At 30.3% G+C, this 5,540-nt stretch overlaps 1 non-coding gene across 1 annotated transcript; it reads right to left on the bottom strand.

Annotated features, from left to right (window-relative positions):
• Positions 1–4,338: 4,338 nt before the first annotated feature.
• Positions 4,339–4,449, bottom strand: LOC142544000 (small nucleolar RNA R71). The gene has a single exon (XR_012819969.1). It is a non-coding gene; the product is annotated as a small nucleolar RNA R71 (small nucleolar RNA).
• Between the last annotated feature and the right edge of the window lie 1,091 nt (positions 4,450–5,540).

Here is a 5,540-nt window from a genome sequence, read left to right as displayed (position 1 = left end):
GTGCGTTCAGTTCGTTCATTCGTGCATAGGTTCACCAATTTTCATTTTGATGTTGTCGAATTTTTGAACAGCAACTGAGAGTTTATTCTTTTTGGTTTGTTCATTTCCTTCGCAGAGCTGGATCAGCTTCTCCCAGATTCTTTTTGCAGTTTTGCACATCTTTATTTTGCTGAAAGTAATTTTATCCAACGTTTTGTACCAGATATCTTTGGCTACATTGTCAAAATTTGCTTTTCTTTTGTCCTCTACTGTCCATTATTCTCTTGGATTTTCAATGCGATGGGGTGCACCATCAGTTATGGCCACAACAGTATTGGCTTTCAGTATTTTCATTTGTCCGTCAGCAATGACATACCACATGTCATCATCTTGTGCAGCTAGATGAGCCTGCATTATTATCTTCCAGTCATAGAACTCTTCTCTTGAAAACATTGGAATTTTGTTGAAGGAAGACATGGTGATCAAATTTTGTAGATAGGAATATTCAGGAACAATATTCAACTGCTCTGATAAAACTTGATAGGATCGGTTGGTAGGTGAAATTGTGTTTAGAATGGGGGGTTGAATAAACACTTGACAATTAAAACACCTTTTTCAAATGATGAGTTAGTTTGGTGAAAAACTAAATTTGGGAATCTTGTTATGTCAATATCAATAAGTTAACTTATGAAAGTGTGAAAATAAACTGACTGACAGATAGAATATACTGAGATTTAGAGACTCAAGATTTATGGATGTTCGGAGATTTCAATCACTCCTACGTCACCCCTTCTATCTATAAGATAAGATATGCACTAAAAGACTTTGTTCAACACAAGACTTGTACAGACCCCCTTCAGTTTTGGACTTAACAATGTCAAACTGAAACTCTTAGTTTCATTACAGTTTATCAGTTTTCAACTGATCTGAAACTACTTAGCACAACTGATCTCTTTAAGATCGAATAATACAACGATATATGTTTGTGCTTGTAAGCTCAATGTATAGCCTTTGAATGCTATGAATATATACTCTAAGTGTGAGCTTTTGAAATCTTTGAGTATGAACAGAAAGCTTAGTGAGAATTTCAACAGAATAGCAACTTGGTTCTATGTGTCTCTATGCTTTTCTCAGCTGCTCTTCACGGCTATTTATAGTCTTTGCTTCCAACGGTAACAATGAATGTGTTTGAATCTTTCTATATGTTGTTTATCACGTCAATATCCTTCTGACAGTCGTACACTGTAGCATTGCTAATATGCGACGTTCCCACTACATGTTACATTCTGCTTTTGTACGATCGGGTTGGGTATTTTTAATAAAAATCGGGTTTGCCGGGTACCCAACATTATCGGGTTCGGGTAATTTGACCGATACCTGATCGGGTATCGGGTACCCGAATTTTTTTGTTTTTTGCTTTTTTTTATGTGTTTGTTAAATATGAAAAATACATGATTTTTTTAATTTACTAGCCATAATATGATATATTAATTAGCCATAACTCGATATAATGACATATTTTTTGTGAAATGTGAAAAATACATATATTTTTTCAAAAAAAAATTAAAAAAAATGTTTTTTTTCGGGTACCCGCAGAAATTTCGGGTACCCGAATTACATGATCGGGTTGGTGTCAGGTAGTAAAATTTACTACCCGACATGTCAGGTGCCTGAAATTTCGGGTACCCGAACCCGAAAACCCAACCCGCGCCCACCCCTAGTTACATTCTTGAACTGATGATGTGTCAAACTATCAGTTACACACAGCCACTAGAACTAGTTGACATATCACAACTGATTGCAGTAGGACTGATCATCCAATCGACTACACATTTCAGTTAGCTTAGTTCAGTTGCCTTGTCTGTGCACTAATCTTCATTTATATTTGGATCAGTTCTATTCAATCTTCTTGATCAGTTAGTTCAATCTTTAATCACTCTGTTTGTCAAACTTTCGAAATTAAGTTTCGAACAGACTACATACACAAGTTTATTGTCTTTGTGCAAAATTCACTAAACTAATTTTTGAAGTTCAATGCTCTTGTATATGTGTGAGTGATTATGTGTGAGGAATTTATCCTTTACAGTTGATGAAACTTAAAATTAATAATTTATTATATGTTAAAACCTGTATTTTAAAATTTAAGTTTCATTAAAATTATAAAATTATGTTATTTTAGTATTGTTTGTTTATATTTAATTGTCTTACTAAATATGTTTTATTTTCAGGTTTTCTACGTGTTGGTAAAATAATGATAACTCAATCTAGAAAATTCAAATGGAGATGACTCAAACATGTTTGGAATCCTTGAGAAATTATCTACAACTTTGCAGAAGACATGATTGCCTAAAAATTTCATTAAGATGATCAAATTGTGAAAATATCAAAAGGAGGACAAATTTACTTTTACTATGACCAGCATATAGTAAAAAAATCATAACTATTTCAATATTTAACCAAATGAGGTGAACCAAGTGGCCAAATTCATCTACAAACAATTCCCCACATGTTTGCCGTTTTGAGCAGAGTCAAATTCGTTGATTAAAGTTGTGGAACAAAGCATTGAAAGAAGGGACATGGAATTGAACTTGGAGGAGACAAAGAATACTAATGCAACTACATGGCATTAATAAAAATTTTGACCATTTCTCTCATTTGGCCTATAAATAGAGGCATTGTGCTAGCTTGAGAATCAATCTATCTCATTGTAAAAAATACTGTGAGTGTGTATCAAAGTTCTAAGTTCCAATATATTTTCTTTCATGTTCTCAACTATGAGTGATATTTTAGTGTTGATCAAAAGTAAGCTTATGGCAAGCTAAATCTATTATGTCAAGGTGAAGAGGATGCATTCTTGGTGAAGTAAGATTGTTTATATTTTGTATATTCTTTCTTTATTTCTTTTCATTTAGCTAACTTATTTTTATTGTAGGTATAAAAATGAATTATTTGTTGTTATCAATTTACATCAAATGCTTGATACCATTAAAGTGGTTATTTTGATTTGTTGTTTAATTTTGATACAATAAATATTTCATCACTTATTATTATATATATATAGATATATATATATATATTTATATAATAATATCATAATATTTCATTTAGACGATAGCGTGGCTCTGCCGGTTGTTCTAAATGAAATATTATGATTTAATACTAACATCTAACAATCTAACATTTACTTTATCGCAACTAACTTTTATTTTTCGCATCTAACTTTTACTTTCTCGCAACTAACTTTTACTTTTCCGCAACTAACATTTACTTTATCGCAACTAACTTTTACTTTACCGCAACTAACTTATTAAATCAATATATTTCATTTAGGCAATAGCGTGGCTCTGTCGGTTGTTCTAAATGAAATATAAGGATTTAATTTAACATTTACTTTATGCAATTATTTATTTATATAGTTATAATTATAATCATAGGTACCATATATAAAATATCGGTTAATTCGGTATTTTCTAAAGTGGGAACTATATTATATTATGTGTGTGTTTAATTTTCTTGGAACCATTATTTATGGTGGTTTCTTTTGTTTTACTTTTAGTTAAACAATATTACATAAACCAAGAATAAATCCTCAAGCCTTGACAAAATTTATAATTTGTAAACTTCATTCTTGCATTTGGTAATCTATAAATTAATAAATTTAAACTCAAAATAACCTCTTTGAGGATCGATCTCGTACTTACGAAATATATAACTTGCAGACAACCTACACTTGGGTGAATTATTATTTAAGTAGTAGCAAGTTTTTGGGGCCGTTGCCAGGGAGGTATAAATTAAGTTTATATTTGTTAATTATGTCTTATTTATAAGTATTGTGTTGTTGTTTTTTTATGAGTATTTGGAGTCGAAAAAAAGTGGTAGACTTATTCGAGTATCTGAAAATAATTAAAACATGGATGATAATTCAAATAATCAAGATAATGATAATGATAATGATAATGATAATAATAATAATAATAATAATAATAATAATCAAGAACATGATCAATTAAGAACACTTAGGCACCATATGAACCCTATTAGAACTAGTGCCTCATCTTGTTTAGTTTTTCCTCCTGATGCATCTAATTTCAACTTCAAACCTCAAATTATTCAACTTTTATCAAATTTTCATGGCTTAGATTCTGAAAATCCATATTTGCATCTAAGAGAATTTGAGTAAGTTTGTAACACTTATAATGATCAAAATTTTAGCATGGATATAGTTCGATTAAAGCTTTTCCCTTTTTCTTTAAAAGATAAAGCTAAAACATGGCTACAAAATTTAAGATCAAGTTCAATAAGATCATGGGAAGAAATGCAACAACAATTTCTCAAAAAGTTTTTCCCTTCCCATAGAACAAACTCTTTTAAAAGACAAATTACAATTTTTTCTCAAAAACAAGGAGAAACGTTTTATCAATGTTGGGATAGATATAAAGAATTACTTAATACATGCCCACATCATGGTTTTGAAACATGGAGAATAGTTTCTCACTTTTATGAAGGTCTAATACCTAAAGATAGGCAAATGATAGAATTCATGTGTAATGGAACTTTTGAAGATAAAAACCCAAATGAAGCTATGGAATATTTGGATTCATTAGCAGAAAATGCTCAAAATTGGGATAATATAGGCACAATAGAACCACCAACAACTAAAAACAATAATTCAACAAATGGAGTTGATATCTATAATCTTAAAGATGATTTAGATATTCAAGCTAAACTTGCATCTTTAGCAAGAAAAATTGAGTCACTAGAAATGAAAAAGAGTGGTCAATTAAAAAGTATTCAAGAAATTGTTTGTCATATATGTGATACACATGATCATGCTACAAAAGATTGTCCAACATTACCTTCATTTAAAGAATGTCTCCATGAACAAGCAAATTTTGTTAACAATTATAAAAAACCAATACTAGATCCTTTTTCACCATCATATAATCATGGATGGAAAAATCATCCTAATTTTAGTTGGAGGAATGATAATAATGCACAACCGTCACAACAATATTTTCAAAATAACCAAAATCATCAAGGTTATATTCCTTATGTTACACCTCCAAGAAAAAACTTTGAAGATGTAATTCATGCATTTATCCAAAAGCAAGAGTTTATCAATATTCAAAACAGTCAATCTATGAGTGATTTGAAAGAAACTCTTGCAAAATTTGCATCTGCACTTAATATTCATGAAAAAGGAAAATTTTCATCTCAACCTCAACCTAATCCTAAAAATCAAAATCAAGAATTAAAAAATGAAAAAATTGATCAAATAAAATCTGTTAAGAATGAAGTATTAAAACTATTAGACGCTGGAATTATCTATCCAATTTCAGATAGTAAATGGGTAAGTCCAACACAAGTAGTACCTAAAAAGTCAGGCATCACTGTTATAAAAAATGAAAAGGGAGAGTTATTACAAGCTAGGATTCCATCTAGTTGGCGTATGTGTATTGATTATAGAAAATTAAATGATGCAACTAGAAAAGATCATTTCTCACTACCATTTTTAGATCAAATTCTAGAAAAAGTAGCAGAAAATTCTTATTACTGTTTTC

The sequence above is a fragment of the Primulina tabacum genome, chromosome 4, assembly GCF_025594145.1.
Source record: "Primulina tabacum isolate GXHZ01 chromosome 4, ASM2559414v2, whole genome shotgun sequence".
NCBI classification, from domain to species: domain Eukaryota; kingdom Viridiplantae; phylum Streptophyta; class Magnoliopsida; order Lamiales; family Gesneriaceae; genus Primulina; species Primulina tabacum.
The sequence above is the reverse complement of the archived record's forward strand: the minus strand, read 5'-3'. Positions and strand labels throughout refer to the sequence as shown.